This window comes from Haliotis rubra, unplaced genomic scaffold (genome assembly GCF_003918875.1).
Source record: "Haliotis rubra isolate DU_JTF1 unplaced genomic scaffold, ASM391887v1 Scf37, whole genome shotgun sequence".
Lineage (NCBI taxonomy): Eukaryota > Metazoa > Mollusca > Gastropoda > Lepetellida > Haliotidae > Haliotis > Haliotis rubra.
This window is the reverse complement of record NW_025767046.1, coordinates 1,337,954-1,355,643: the sequence shown is the minus strand read 5'-3', so window position 1 is coordinate 1,355,643 and position 17,690 is coordinate 1,337,954.

Below are 17,690 nucleotides of genomic sequence, written 5' to 3'. Positions count from 1 at the left end.
CCAACCAAACCGCAGGCAGAACACGTTTTTGACACGAGAGCAGATCGGTGAAATGGAGCCGGGGTCGCGGGGGTGATGTACCTTTTAAGAAGTTCTGGAGAAGAAATTGTTGCATCATTGACAGGACGTAGCTCCGTTGTCCTTGGGTCTACGGTCAAAACGATTAGTGTTCTGGAATCGCCATGATTGTAGCTATTTCACGCATAGACTTATGTGCATATATTGCATTTGCGAAACAGCCATAGATTTATGTGTGTATATAGTGCATTTGTGAAACACCCATTCAAAAAATTCTGTGGTGCAGATAAGATGATTTGAAAGTACGACTGCTGTTTGTGTGTGAAGTTTTATTCTGTTTTAAATGTATAAGATATTGAGTTTTTATGTGCTGGATTCCTGCAATCATGATGATGTAGCAGAAAGGGTTCGCGCGATCCTTGCACAGTCAGACTGGTAAACAAACTGCTGGAGTCCCAGTTTTTACCAAAAGCACATTGCTCTTTGGGCATTGGAAAGCCAGCAATTGGTTATACATACTTGGGTTGTCAGTCAAGACGTGGTGAGGTAATTTTACGACGATGTCGTATTGGCAACAGTCGGTTTACTCATGACTATCTGCTGAAAACGGATGGGGATGGACCTCCCATGTGTGTCTCTTGCAATATTCAAAGCGTTCACCATCAAGCATATACAGCTTGACTGCGTGAACTTTTCGACTATAACAGATTCACATTATGAAGCGATAAACCTGAAAGATCTGTTTTCCCTCGTGAGCGGGCATCTGATTGTTAGCTACCTGAGGGAAGTTGACCTGTACCATAAATTATAACTGTGTAATGTGAGTCACAGATTGCTTGTTTTTTAGTTTGGTGCTGTGTCATTTTTCACTTGTAAAATATGTAAAAATCTCTTTTTTGGACTTTGTATTTAAAATTTGTAAAACTCCAACTTGATCTCGTCACTATATGGCTGGAATTACGCCGATGTGACGTAAAACCGAACTCAACATCAACTTGGGCATTGGAAAACCAGGAAGTGGAGTTTTTTGCTAGATTTTAACAAACAGGAACGCACAGTCAAACAAAGCAAAGGAATTCAGCAATATACAGGCATGTACAAAAAGAGAGATAACTGGTAAATGTTGGAGACTTTGTTGTGGTCAAAAAGTCAAGCGCATTGCTCTTTGGGCATTGGAAAACCATGAAGTGGTGATTGTTGCTAGATTTTACTGACGCTTCTTTCACCTATTTTGCTCATCAGCTAGAAGCGTCAGTAAAATCTAGCAACAATCACCGCTTCCTCGTTTTCCAATGCCCAAAGAGCAAAATGCGAAACATCCTAATGTTCGTGTCGTAATTGTGACGTAATTATTGACTTTTACATAACAATAATGTGAAGCAAAAATGTATCCCATTGAAGTATCTACAGTTTGGTACCTTGAAAACTGAAATCCGTTGTTTTTTCGCAGAGCTATGACATTTATATGAACCCTATGTAAATGCGTTTTGACAAAATTGACCAACTTCCAAAGGCGATAACTCCAAATTTATTGAAGATATCGACATGGCTTTAGCAACCTTTTTCAACGATATATCAGACACGATTCTACTATTTGCCGTTCAGGAGGCGAAGATTATGAAACACAGGCACCGTCAAAACGTGCGGAAATGTGAAAAATCGCAATGTTTGTGTTTGTGTCGTAATTGTGACGTAATTATTGATTATTACATAATAACAATCTGAAGCAGAAATGTTTCCCATTCAATTATCTACAGATTGGTACTTTGGGAAATGAAATCCATTGTGTTGTGACATTTATTTTAACCCTATGAAAATGCCTCTTAGAAAAATTCACCGGCTTCCAAGGGCGATAACTCCAAAACCATTCAAGATATCGATATTCCTTGTGCAAATTTTGTAGTCCAGTGTGTGGGCTTTCTAACGGCGTATCGAACACGACTGTACTATTTGCCGTTCTGGAGAAGAAGATTTTTAAACACAGGCACCGTCAAAACGCGAAAATCGGCAAAAATTCAGTTTTTCCAAAATTGCGGAAAATTTCATCTGCTGCCCGACTTATTTTATGCATTGAATCAATAAAGGATGAAGATGTCTACATCGAGTGAAAATTTTGTCAACTTAACACTTCTAGTTTTGGAGATATTGGGGTTCAAAGATTTTGACGTTTTGGGTTATCTGCCCTTACCGGAAGTCGGGATTTTTTCAACATTGTATCAATTTCAGCCTACAGGCTATCATTCCTGAAAGTTTCATCGAAATCGACCCAGGGGTTAGTTCAGGAGAGCTGGTACAAAAAACGTACAAATAATAATAAGAAAAACATTCGGGTAAAAACAGTAGGTCTTCCAGACTGTCGTCTGAAGACCTAATTAATAAATAATATAACAAAAAATACCATGAGTCCCAAGGATGGAGGGCCTTGTGAGTGATAACTGCTTAACCTTCAGCCTCATTTTGTTGTGAGGTTGGACTGATACAATGGTGATAAACAAAGTCATGATATTAGTTATTGTTGCAAGTACAACAATACAAGTACAACAATACAAGTACAACACTAAACTCATTTCCTCAGTAACAATTGGTGTAATCAGACAAAGACGTAACTGAACGTGTGACTGGTGCGCTCTGCGGTACTAAGTGAAGCGCCCGAATTACTTCAATCACCGTGGCAAGCCAATTCAGGCGCGACCCCAGCGTGTGTGATCACAGGGTGATATCATCAGTAACTGTGAAACTACTCATAGAGCTTAACAGTCACTCCACACCTCATTAAAATATTGGTTTATCTATATACAATGTTTCTGTGCCTAAAACATCTGACACCCCCATCCACAGACGGTAGTGTTAGATGACCACTGTAATGTACGAGTCAGTGTGGATGCTTCGGAATTCTCAGAACAAGTGAAGGAATCATTTACACTGTCATGTCAGACTTCTGTTTCATGAAAATGAAGTGGAACGACTAATCCTGGATGCAAATGATAAAGGCCAGGCCATATTCAGCCCTAAGGAAACAAACAGAGGAGACCAGCCAAGGTGTGGAATACGTACCACCTCCACAAATAGACTAGCTCCACACACTACAAACAAAATATAGTCGTCATAAAATTTGCATCGCTATGATTCGAACCAAGCAAGTTCATTTTAAGTGTAACTAAACACACTCAATCGTGCAGATCAAAACAAAGTAAGTGCACTCGCGTTCAGTTTGAAGCGGTCTCCATTGGAAATGTGCGGGCTTCTTGTTACCTAACATGGTTTGTTGTTTAACGCCACACTCAGCAATATTCCAGCTATATGGCGGCGGTCTGTAAATAATCGAATCTGGACCAGACAAACCAGTGATCAACAGCATGAGCATCGATCTACGCAATTGGGATACGATGACATGTGTCAGCTAAGTCAGCGAGCCTGACCACCCGATCCCTTTAGTCGCTTCTTACAACAAGCGTGGGTTGCTGAAGACCAATTCTGACCCGGATCTTCACGGGTGCTTCTTTACAAAGCAGACTTAATGGGAATTGTGTCTTGTTGGTAGTGTCATAGAGTAAATCATTTCAATACGTTTCTGTAAAACTTCATATATTCAAACAACATAATTGTTTCAATATAGATCCAAAGTGCACCAAAATTCTATCCCCTTTGCCTGTTTAATGTATTCAGCAATCATTCGGTGTAGCCCTCTTATCATAAACCCCCCTCCGGGCAGGACCCTTGATTCTTAATGTTATCAGTAAATGCCAATCAACACCTCACTACGTCAGCGGATCTTACGTATGTACATGTGCATAGGTCAGTGACCTTGCATAACTTGGCGTAATGTCCCTATGTACAAAACCTGACTGACATGGTCACTAAGGGAGACCAAGCAGGGAGACCAGTCGGAGACGAGACCACCAGGGAGACCAGTCAGAGCCACCAGGTGACCAGTCAGAGATGAGGCGACCCAGATCATCAACAGAAGCGGACGGATTGTGCGGCTAGTCGGGGCGTCGGCAAAGGCCGTCGCCTCACCAACGACTACGTCGACGATGAAGAATCGCCGTCCGACTTCTGAATGTGTGTAAGTGACAGAGCGGGTCTCCACATCGGGAACAACGGCCACTCGGTCCCGATGTGCGTTCTGTCACGTGATTTCCATCTTATGTACCATTTCTACCATTATTCCCAAACCATAATAAACATGGCTGCTGCTGTCTTTGTCGTCCGTCTATTATCCACCATCCTGAACTACCATCCGAGAGAGCCCCCAAGGAATGCTCTTGGACAGTAGTTTGCGTGGCTATTCAGTTTCAAGTGTGGACATATTCCATAGTTGGTTGCTTTCTGCTGATTTTCTTTAGTAGGCCCGATGCTGTTGTGGTTATTTATACTCACTGGGACCCGATTCACAAAGCTTTCGTAGCACTACGTCCTTCGTAATCGTACGATAGAAGTGCATAGTTACGATAGGTCGTAACGTTACGAACGCTTGTGGGCACCCAGTTTCTGAGTGGATCCGCATCCAATCAAGAGTAGCATCGACGTAACATTTGTTGTCTGAGTTGCGTCCTTTTGGGTTTTAATGGAAATTGCTGAAACTAGGTTGTAATGAAAGTAAACGGATGAATAAACTGAAAGACGATATTTGATTGATCAAATCATCCACGCGTCCTTCATTTAGATCAGGGACGCCATATAAAATCTTGTCTAATGTAGACTCCCTGTTTGGACTGGGGGGTCAAAGTTCAGTCAGGGTTCAGCCGACACGGGGTTCACTCACTTTATGGATGAATAACCCATGAATGAATACTAATGAAGGTATTTCGGGATGAATATTTAAAAATGAAAGAAACGATATGATAAGAAAGAGATGAAAGAATGAGATATTGTCATTCGAATAAATATTCGTTCTTTTAAACAGATGCATGTTTTGGAACCAAATGCAGAGGTAAAGCGTAGGTGTGTCAAACGTTTTCAGGTGTCTCATTTCTATTATTAGGTGTCATTAAATGTCTTTTAAAAGTACGTTCGTAGGTTTGTTGTTTAACACCGCACTCACCAATTTTCATATGTGACGGCGGTCTGTCAATAATGGAATCTGAACCCGATAATCCAGTGATTGACATCATGACCTCGACATGGGATACGATGACATGCGTCCACTAAGTCAGTGAGCCTGACCAATCGATCCATAAGTAACGACAAGCTTTGTTTGCTGAAGACCAATTCTAACAAATCATCACCGTCGTGGTCTCTCTAACAGACCTTTGCGGCAATATAAAATTAAACGTTCACCTCAATTTCACCCTTAGATCTGCAGCCCAAAGTCACCCATTAACAAATCATAATTTGAGGGTTCCTTTAATACTCGTCGGTTTCCGTGCAAAATGATTTATATTTTACCTTATAAATACATTATTCCAGGGACTTTGTTATGTAAGTGTCCGAAACAGCACCACACTGCATAGACGGATCCAGAGAGGGGTGAGGGTGGGTGGGGGGTGGAACATTTCGAATAATTTTCATAACACAAAAAATGTATATCAGTTCCTTTGACTTGACATTTATGGAGGACCCAAAAGGCCTTTATCATTCACCGCGTATGTGTTATCATTACCGGTCATTAACACACCTTTTCCACCTCTTTGCTGTGCTACAACTTTCGCTACAAACTGAACCAAAGTTGCTTGAACTGCTAATGACCCTACTCTACACTCTAGTCTACTCACACTTAAAACCAGTCATTACATCAAGGACAATGTAAACCCAAGCACTACCTCCAAGGTCAATTGAAAACCCAATCACTAAATCCAAGGTCAATGTAAACCCAACCACACCACACCCTCCAAGGTCAATGTTAACCCAATCACTACCTCGAAGGTCAAGACCTACACCGTGATTCCAGCTTACAGTTGGCTCCCGGCAATCTCTGATGGTCGAAGGAGAGATTGGGTGAGTAAGACATTACGCCGCTTTTAGCAATATTCCAGCAATATCAAGGTAGGAACACAAGAATTGGACTTGACACACTGTACCATTGCTGAGAATCGAACTCTGGTCTTCGTTGTGACGAGCGAACGATTTAACCAGAAGGCTAACGTACCGCCCAGATGGTCATAAGATGTGACCAAATCGATCGTATGGTCAGGCTGGGTAGACTGGTTCATTGTTACCGTACCCAGAAATCGTGGGTGAGTCCTCCAATGGTCAATCACTCGATTGTTTGGTCCAGGTTAAAATTCTTTTCCATGCTTACATAGCTGGCATACTTTTGCGGGCGACGTTCAACAACAAACACAATCAAGGACTCAAGTTCAAGAGCAATGAAGATTAGCTACCTATGGAATGTTAATGCTGGTGAAATATATTACTCTACCCACAAAGAGAACAGACCACGCTGAATCGCATCACCTCAACATGCCTTCATAAAGCAGCAGGAGAGTTCCCGGATGTCAGCCTTATTAGCCGACTACTTGAAAGTGAGCGAACAAAGGCACTAGCACCATATCAGTAGAAATTCAAGGCCCTGATTTATTGATTTCAGTTCGGCATGTTTACGACAAGCATATCTTCATGGGTGTCAAGGGTTTATGGTTCAGCAATCCTCTTCAGGTTAAAAGCGTGTTAGTAATACTTTGTGCATGATCATATATAGTTGTATGAACTCTGTGGGTCGGGCTTATTAAACCTGCAGGGTTCACTTATTGGGCAGAACCGGTCCTCAGTATACCGGAACATTTCATATTCTGGGGAAACAGGGGACTTGAAATTTTAAAAGAATTCCATTAATATAATTCTTATAGATAATACTTAGTTTTGCACTATCTCGCTAGAAACAGAAAATCCAGAAGTCCTGAAGAAAATGTGCTAATATTCCCTTCCTGAGAATAAGATGTCACGAAAATATATAATTCTTTCACAATGTCCCTCGAGTTGCTCTCATTGAATGAGTTTAGTTTTACGCTGCTTTTAGCAATATTCCAGCAATATCAATGCGTGGGACGCCAGAAATAGGTTTCATGAATTGTTTCTATGTGGATGAGAAAGTTAGGTTTTATGCCGCTTTTTGCAATATTCGATCAATATCACGGCGGAGGACACCAGAAATAGACTTCACACATTGTACCCATGTGGGGGAATCGAACCCGGGCCTTCGGCGTGACGAGCGAACGCTCTAACTACGACGCTACCCGATCGCGTCTTTGAGTTGCTTAAAAACGTTTGTCGTTTTCTGTCATTTCTTCTACATGTGCAAATGTTTTTAAAACAAACCCGCTGTAATGACCTTCTTGTTTTCATACAAGCAGGGGGCGGTGGGGTAGCTTAGTGGTTAAAGCGTTCGCTCGTCACGCCGAAGACCTGGGTTCGATTCCCCATATGGGTACAATGTGTGAAGCCCATTTCTGGTGTCCTCCGCCGTGATATTACTGGAATATTGCTAAAAGGGGCGTAAACCAAACTCACTCACTCACTCATACATGCAGTTTCAGCAAAGCCGTATAGTTGTAAGGAGCGGCTCTTCAGCGGGATGTATCAAACCCTTTGTTAAGATTGTAAGGTCTAAAGCTATGAATAATTACAGCATTAAGAAATAAGGCATTTTGATACAAACAACATTTCCGGGTTCTTTTCATAACGAGCACGCTTATAACGGAACTGTTATTTTCACCCCGGCCCCTTGCTCTATATTGAGCTGAAATGCTCATAACCAACTACGGTTTTAACGAACCATCTTTCTAACGAACCACAATTGATGTCTTTCTTTGAGTTCTTTTTAACCGTAGTTGTTTTTTAAAGTATTTTGTATTAACATTACATGGTTACAGTTGAACAAGATATATGGGTAGAGCAAAATGTTACAAATTACATATGAAAAAGCAGACAGTATAATGTATATCGTATTGGGAATATAGATTAAACAATTGAAATGCTACATAGTAATACGGAAAATGTGAAAGACTAAAGTCTAAATTACAGGTCTGCATCTAGAACATGCCATATTCTGTAGAAATGTTTCATTGTCGGGTTTTTTCATCAATAAATTTCTCAATCTCGTCCTTTAGTAATGTTTTGTAAATGGTGTAAATTGTCCTTTTATATTCATTACGAAAATGTGGTGGTTGATTAAATGGTTACCACTGCAATTATAACCGTACTTCACTGCATGAATCTCTGTTGTATTTGAGAGAAAACATTGGAAAAAATTATCGGAAAATATTTATTTACTTGCATACCTAAATTCTCCTTTTGGGTGTCACAAATGTTCAAACTTTCATCGTTTCCGCCCTATTCATGCATGTTGACCACCTGGTTAAGACCCCTTGTTTAACCTGCCTTTGTTCGTGAACAGAAGACTCCATAACCCGGACATCACATAAACGTAAGCTACAGCATCCGGGTCATGTACCACACACACAGGTCACAGACCTTGTATCTCTGACCCACGCAACACAGATTTCTTTGTGTTGGAAACCAGCTATCATCGTAGAAAGGGGGACAGGCGGTTATCACATCTGACCCGGCTCATCTAAAAAGGATGGTATGGTAATAATGTGTGGTCCGGTGTATCTAAATTAATGTTAGGTCAGGCGTATGAACCGACGTATCTAAAACGGGGATCGGTTGGTTATAATGTACGACCACTGCTTGTCCCCGCTCATTTAAATTGGGGAACGGATGGTTAAAATGTATGCCGCGGCTTATCAAGATTGGGGATCAGGTTGTAATGAAATGTGACTTTGCTTATCCAAAATCCAGATGGTAATAACGCATGTAGCAGGGATTAATTTGTATCCCGACGTATTTCTTGGCGTAAAATGTTTTTCGAATTTTGACTGTGTATATGGTCGTTCATACTGTCAACCACGGGTTTGCCTGTTTGGGACTCGTTCAATTTACAACCTATAATGTTATCTTACACGTTATGGCATATAACAACATGCATTCACTTCATACTGACGTTGCAACAGAAAACAATGATTACTTGAAAATAATGGAGATGAAACGATGACCCATAGATGAGTGAGTGAGTGAGTGAGTTTAGTTTTACGCCGCTTTTAGCAATATTCCAGCAATTTCACGGCGGAGGACACCAGAAATGGGCTTAACACATTGTACCCACGTGGGGAATCGAACCCGGGTCTTCGGCGTGACGAGCGAACGCTTTAACCACAAGGCTACCCCACCGCCCCCCCCATAGATGAAATCAGCGTTGACTCAACATATATGTATAAATAATTCAAATATATATTTCATTTATTCATTTAATTGTATTCATTTGTAAATGGACCGTTTATAGATTTATTTGTCATGCATATGGCTTCCCGCCTCTATAAGTATTTAATAATAGGATAAAGGCGTCGTCATAGATTACATAAAAGCAAAACACGATGCTCCCGCAGTGTGGCAGAGAACAGTAGTTCTGCTGATATTGCTCGTGTATGTTGTTCGCAGGAGTTACGAGGTGACTGCAACAGTTTATTCTTGTTTGCGAATCACAGACGTGGTCATTGAGCCGCTGCGGTGGATGACCCGTGGATGCGTCTACCATGCATATCGCACAGGATGTTTTCAGGTGAAAATACAGTCGTGTAGAGCAATGGTCCCATTTCGCACCGGCGATATCAGTGCTACGTCAGTCTGGGATTTACGATCATCTTAGCGCTACGATCGCTTTGAGGAACTGGGCCCAGATGGAAATGACGACTGTCTGTTTTCAGGCGCTTTAATGATGAACCGGGCCTCTGCTAGTTTGATATCGCTTTATAGGCTGCCAATACACTTGTATTAGATTATTAATCTTCACGGCATTAAATTGTAATGGAAAGATGCATCATCAACAGGCGAACCCGGGCCTAATTAAAGGTCCAGAGTTCATTTCAAACCCTAACACCCAACATCTGGTCCTGCACGGGGATGTGGGTACTCACCGCCTCCTTGGTCTAGTGCAACCGTCTAACTAAAAAGCGGAAACGTTATAAGTTGGTACTTGGAAGGGGGCGGTGGGGTAGCCTAGTGGTTAAAGCGTTGGCTCGTCACGCCGAAGACCCGGGTTCGAATCCCCACATGGGCACAATGTGTGAAGCCCATTTCTGGTGTCCCCCGCCGTGATGTTGCTGGAATATTGCTAAAAGCGGCGTAAATCTAATCTCAGTCAGTCAGTGGTACTTGGAAGCACGTTACCAAAAGCCACACCTTATTTTATAGAAACAAACGCACATACAATGGGAAAAACCTACTACGGCCGGATGTGCGTATCTTTCCTGATATCAACTGGCACCTTTGTACATACGCTGATCGTATATTGCACAGGCACCATTGTCATATATGCTATTATCGGATTTCCATTCATTTCCAAACATGAAGTCATAAGTTGTTACCTGAGTACATACTTGATCAAAGTGAATTTCCAATACATTCTTTTTAATTGTAATAGGTGCTGACATTTCCGCAGTACTTGGGTTTGAGTTTGTTCATTTCATTCTGCAAGGAAACCTTTTAAAAAAATTAAATTTTCAAATGTTTTCATGCGACAGTCATGTCTTATCATATGTCCGGTGAGTCCTGAAGAGCCAAAGCGAACTAAGAAAGACGGTGCAATCATTTGCTGACCAAAGGTACACGAACTAAACATTTAAAAAAAAAACCCAACTTTAAACCACCACCATCTCTGCTTAAACATTAGGATATTTCACTTATGGAATTTTAGAAAATGTAATAAAGACGTTTTCAAATGAACAGACTGCTGTCTGCACGGTTATCGCCGACGAAGTCAAAGCAACAAATAATGAGACGATGCAATCTTCTGGACACCAAAGGGCCACGGAATAGTTTTTAAAAAAACAAAAAAAACACCTTAAACGACCTTCCTGTGTTTGAATGTCGGAAATACTCCACATTTTGAGGAGCAATAAAGATTGTGAGGATGAGGGAGGGCGCCAGGTGACAAGTTCATTACCCAACATATATACGTCTGGGAAATACTGTCCTTTCGTGTGGTGAACGTACTCCGTAGGGTATCCATGTTAAAACTGATCAAACAGACATGCATGTGCTATAATTTTTAATGCGCTGTTCAACTCCATTTCACCTCAGCTCAGAGTACAAATGTCCACCACCCCTGTAGTTTCTGTGTTAAACGATGTGGAACATTTCCAGGCACTTAATAAAGGAAATACGGTACTCGATAATTGTAGGTAAAGTTTCCCTCTTGCCATTTTGTATTACTGTGTGTGGGGAGGTGGGGCGGGAGGCTCGTCATGGATATCATGGATAAAACTCAGGAGACACTCCTGGGTGTAAATATATGCGTGCTCTGGATCTACGTGGAAGGTACTTTCATCTCCACATATGATTTCATAGCTACGACTGTAGTTGGGTATTTAAACAAGTGTTTACAGATTATTGAAACATTACAAACATAAACACACGCGCGCGCGCACACACACACATGCACTCACACACAAACAAACAAACAAACACATGTATGATTTATGTTTGGCAGTATGTTGGTCTTTTTTTTCATTTGTCCTTTTCTGTATTTTATTTCCACTACTGAAATCCTTTCAAAGTAAACAGCGATAAAGTGAAAGCAAAGTTCATTTAACAATATTTCGACACATTTAAATGAAGATTTACTTAATGAAATGTGTTGGGAGTACCTCAATGTATACTCACCAAGGATGCCAGTCTTAGACATGGGCCATTATTAATTAAGCCAGAGTATATAACTATAACTGGGAACTATTGACGATTCCTCGTGAAAATATTATTACAAACTTATCGATAATTTGATACTTGATGACACCTTTCCCTAAGTGGACTATAATGTCATTTATATAAATAAATATAGTATGAAGTATTATCTACGTATATAAAAGTATCTTCTGCGTAGAACAAAGTCCCAACTATACGTCGATAAAAGATGATAACACCTTTGAGATCATGGCCTTAATAAACTTCCAAGCTACATGATTACTGTTTAGATCTTTAAAACTTGTATATGAGATAATACATAAAATTCAGTGTCAGTACAGTTAGACTGGCAAAGGTTGTCTTTCTATTGTAGTTTTTGGTCCCCTATGAGGCCTCGTCTATAGTTGTTACATGCAGCCACTCCCCTGCAAAGCATGAGGCAATATGTGTTTTATATGTAATAGGTTGTTTTAAAAAATAACTACAAAAATTAAACACATAATGATGCACAGAGAACAGCCCTGCATATTTGGATAGACAAAAGAGCTGGTGTTCCGTAGAGCTGTTATATGGAGTAAGGGCGTTACTTCCTGAAATGATTTTTACATTTATTTTGATCCATTACATCCTGTTAAGCTATTCAGTTATCAACGAAATGAATATTTAAGACACGTTTGTGTTAATTTTAGAATTTTCTTTTCATTAAAAACATACGTCACAACACTTATTCTCACATTAAGCCGATTGTCGTTACCTCGAGGAAACCGCACTCATCATGTGCCCGGGGCTTGAGAACACTGAGGGATTATACATATTATGCAGATCATGTGTTTCACTCACAACAAATGTCCAGGAAACGTTATTGGCGCGGTACACGTATGTGTGAAGAAACAAACCCGCTGACGAAGAGGGAGGAGTGCGTCCGTGCGTGTGTGCGTGTGTGCGTGCGTGTGGTAGCCTGACTGCTCAGCCCTCAATTGTCCCTCCCTCTCCAAACCAGTTGATAAGATGAATCTGAAAATTCGGATGAGGTGAGGCAAAGTGAGTTGTTGTACCCACAATTCAAGATTATTTTACTGATACAACGTTTTGCAAAGTATCACTCCAGTACAAGATAATAGGCCAAATTGTGCCTCTGGTGGGTGAGTGAGTGAGTTTAGTTTTACGCCGTTTTTAGCAATATTCCGGGACCACGAAATGTCTTCACATTGTACCCATATGGGGAATCGAACCCGCCTCTTCGAGCGAACATTGTAACCACTAGGCTAATCCACCGCCCGTGTCTCTGTTGAAATAGCCAACGACAATATTTGGTAGAAGACACAAGGAACGTAAAACAATCATGGAAACAAACTGTCCAGTAACTATGTGTCTGTGTTATCCACGTGATGTGAATGTAACTTCATGCAACCCCAATAAATGACTGGATGGTTGCAAAGGGATGTTTGTTCCACTTTTCAGTAACAGCACTGCCGAGTTCCTGTAGATGTTGTCAGAAGGACAGTGCGTCGTGGAAGTGCGATCCGACGCTCATTAGGGTTGAGGTCTGGCGAACACGATTGCCGCTCCATGTGTACAATGGTCTCCTGCTTTAGGTATGCATCAACGACCATGGCAAGAGGATATATAATCCGATCCAATTGCACTAGCATACCATCTCACATATCAGGCAGAACTTTTATGTGTATACTTTGTTTAGTATCGAATCTGTGAATTAACCTTACCGCGCACGAGACTCACTCAGCCTTCTAGGCACTCATCCACTCACTCAGCCTTCTAGGCACTCATCCGCTCACTCAGCCTTCTAGGCACTCACCCACTCACTCAGCCTTCTAGGCACTCATCCACTCACTCAGCCTTCTAGGCACTCACCCTCTCACTCAGCCTTCTGGGCACTCACCCTCTCACTTAGCCTTCTAGGCACTCACCCACTCAATCAGCCTTCTCGGCACTCATCCACTCACTCAGCCTTCTAGGCACTCACCCTCTCACTCAGCCTTCTAGGCACTCACCCACTCACTCAGCCTTCTAGGCACTCACCCACTCACTCAGCCTTCTAGGCACTCACCCACTCACTCAGCCTTCTAGGCACTCATCAACTCATTCAGCCTTCTAGGCCCTCGACCACTCACTCAGCCTTCTAGGCACTCACCCACTCACTCAACCTTTTAGGAACTCACCCACTCACTCAGCCTTCTGGGCACTCATCACTCACTCAGCCTTCTAGGCACTCACCCTCTCACTTAGCCTTCTAGGCACTCAGCCACTCACTCAGCCTTCTAGGCGCTCACCCACTCACTCAGCCTTCTGGGCACTCACCCACTTACTCAGCCTTCAAGGCACTCACCCACTCACTCAGCCTTCCATTCAGTCACGAACCCTCCAACTCACCCATCCGCTAACCAACCCATCCACCCGCTAACCAACCCATCCACCCGCTCACTCATCCAATCAACGACCCTCCCGCAATCATCAGTCAGTCCTCCCACACAAAACCCACCGTCTCGTCCATTTACTCAACCACCCTCCCACCAACTCATCCGACCACCCAACCAATCCACCCACTCAAGTTTTCACTCACCAACGCTCCCTCTCACTTATCCGTCCACCTGTCCTCCCATTCAACCATCCGCCCATCAACCCTCCCTCTCACTTATCCGTCCACCTGTCCTCCCATTCAACCATCCGCCCATCAACCCTCCCTCTCACTTATCCGTCCACCTGTCCTCCCATTCAACCATCCGCCCATCAACCCTCCCTCTCACTTATCCGTCCACCTGTCCTCCCATTCAACCATCCGCCCATCAACCCTCCCTCTCACTTATCCGTCCACCTGTCCTCCCATTCAACCATCCGCCCATCAACCCTCCCTCTCACTTTTCCGTCCACATGTCCTCCCATTCAACCATCCGCCCATCAACCCACCGCTCACACGACCCATTACATACGTAATAGATCAACAGCCACAGATGATTATTATGCAGGCGTGAAGGAACTGATGTGATTTCGTGATGGGTGTTGTGCTGAACACACCGTGTCACCTTGCAACTGGTCGTGTGTCGTCTGCGCAGCTTACATGAGTGATGGTGGTGTGTACACACGCCGTCAGCATCGTTAACATATGCTCAAAGGTGATAAGTGCAAGCAGTGCAGGCTGTGAACAGGTAGACCTGCTCCCTTCAATTATCTCTCACTCAGTCTCACTGTCACGTTGTCAAGGGTACCTCATATGGATAAGTACATACATTTCGGGGTAAATTTGATGGATGCAATGCTCTCGGAGCCTATTCGATGCATTTCACTCCGATAGAACAAAATAATTAGTATGACAGCACTTGTTTGTGCGAGCCAGACTACCCGATCCAGTTGGTTTTGAGAGAGAGACAGAGAGAGACATTGGCGGATCCAGAGAGAGAGAGAGGAGGGGGTCGAACCCCCTTTTAAAATGACTTAAGCTCACACTGAAGATATTTTTTGCTTTGGCAAACCCCTGAAAAAAAACAACCCCTTTTTTTCAAAATTCCTGGATCCGCCCATGAGAGAGGTCAACAGATGTTTGACAACTATAATAACCACCGCCGTTTGGGACAAGTCCTTGCGGATTAAAACACTACCCTTTGAAGTGCTCGTAAAATATCAATACGCGGAGGTCACACGCCCTGTTATAACCGAAATACTGTGCAAAGCTACGTCTTTTCGAGGGCCATTGGGTCAGCGTTCACCAGAACTGTGAGAAACTACAGATTCCTACAGGTGAGCCATTACATATTCCTTCACGTGAACCACTACAGATGTGAACCACCATATTCCTTCAGGTGAACCACCATATTCCTTCAGGTGAACCCCCATTCACGGTTTAAACTGTGTACATGTATCAAACAAGTACACACATATATTTGGCTGACTCTTCACCTGACACCCACCTGCGTAGATCGATGCTCATGATGTTAATCAGTGGATTGTCTGGTCCAGGTCGATTATTTACAGACCTGCCATAGAGCTCAAGCATTGCTGAGTGCGGCGTTAACCAAAATACAACAACTTTATCTTACAAGGGATTGTCATCTTGGTCGGACGGTATACACAACAATTAACTTGACCACCTGACGGTTAAAACAGTTTCTGTCTTGTCAACATGTAACCAGAACACTCTTCTAGATTTTGAGCAGGATTCTGCTGTTCTGCACTAATGATATTCAAGAAATTGCGAAGGTATAGCAATGCCCTGCTAGTCGCTGACACATACACAAGCGAACAATGGATGGCGGATAGTTGAATGTGAGAAATGCATAACTATGAGATTGCCTTACACAAGCAGCTGTAAGAGATTCCTTGCCTGGCTTCATATGCACGACATCATTGAGGGGTTAGAATGTACAGAACTATGGTTGTATCACCATAGAGTCAATAGGTATCACTTGATCCGCTCAGTCCCATGTTACAAGTGCTATCCATGTCAATCTCTCCATGTCAAAACCTTACTGCAGATAACTTGTACAGAGAGGGAGAGGGGAGAAGACATACACACACGTGTGTGTGTGTGTGTGTGTGTGTGTGTGTGTGTGTGTGTGTGTGTGTGTGTGTGTGTGGTGTCTGGTTACTGTCACCGTTTGTCGACAGTTTAGATAATGCAAATCATCAATTGTGTCTATACTGACAAAAATATATTAAACTGACATAAAGGAATGAATACAAAGAAATAGATAATTTCAGTCAACACGAACTATCAGAATCCAACGTTCAGACATCTTAGATAACCTAACATACTCAAGACACACCTTGACCTAATGATAGTGAAGGTTTTGACTCGTGAGAAGCTCCTATAAATACACACCGTCTTCAGCTGGCTTGACAGTTATATCCATCGATTTCAAGGTAGGCGGTCTTTCCTAATCGCTCAGCCAATCACCATCACAGACGCCAACACATAAAGGTGGGCCGTCCTCTTTAGTATCATTCCGTGTGTTAACATCGATAGTAACGGCTAGCTAAAGCTTACACTGAAGGAACATCTTTCAAACACTGATTGAGCAACATGCGTGATACAAGGAAGTTCGGAGACTTGCTCGTTAAGCTTGTGAACAGAGGGAAGGTAGATTCGGTTGTCTTGGCAAATCTAGACGGGGAGATTATTGCTGCAACTCCATCGTGTCCGGTAAAAGCGTCAGAGGTTGCAGCAGCGTTGACAGCAACCCACAGTAACTACACTGCGATGACGAAGATGACGTTCTGCGACGATGTGTTCGTCTGTTTCCATCACGACAACCGCGGAACCATTGTAGGCCGAGCAGACGACAAGGTGATGGTTGCCCACAAAAGCAGTCAGTATTTAATCATCGGACTATCCTATGTGGAATCACCTGGGTCGTGTTTGTACGAAGTTACAGAATTCGGGAAACATATCAACAAGAGAGGGCTTTGACTAAATACTGGTTGAAAGGTATTTTTCCAAATGACATTTCCAAAATAGTGCTCTTCTCGTTTTGAAATCCCAAGGTGCTCTGTGATAAAGGACAAGGATGGGTCGTCATGGGAATCAATACGGACAATAGCAGATTCCTCTGTGATATGATGACATCCAGTGAATCTAGTCGCAGTACTTACTCTATCGGAGGAGACTGAAGCTGCAACAGCAACAGCAGCTTCTTCTGGTGTGACCATCTTGGGTAGATGTAAAGGATCGTCACCATGGCGCTTCCAGAAGCAATGTTCGTCTGTCAAAGGAAGACGGTTTGCAAACCTGCTTATTTTGTTTGAATTGTGAGGCAAGACACGGGCCTTGTTACCTGACAGTCCACAGCAGTTGAATACAATTCAAACGATTTCGGTAAATTTCGTTCAATTTGACAGTGACATAATAAGCAGAGTGTTGCAGTCCGGCATGATGACGTCACCTTTTCTACGCAGTTGCCTAGCAACCACGTGAATGCCTTCAATGCAAGACAAAGTGTCATTTCATCACTATTCGTCTCGTAACATAATCATTATGATTA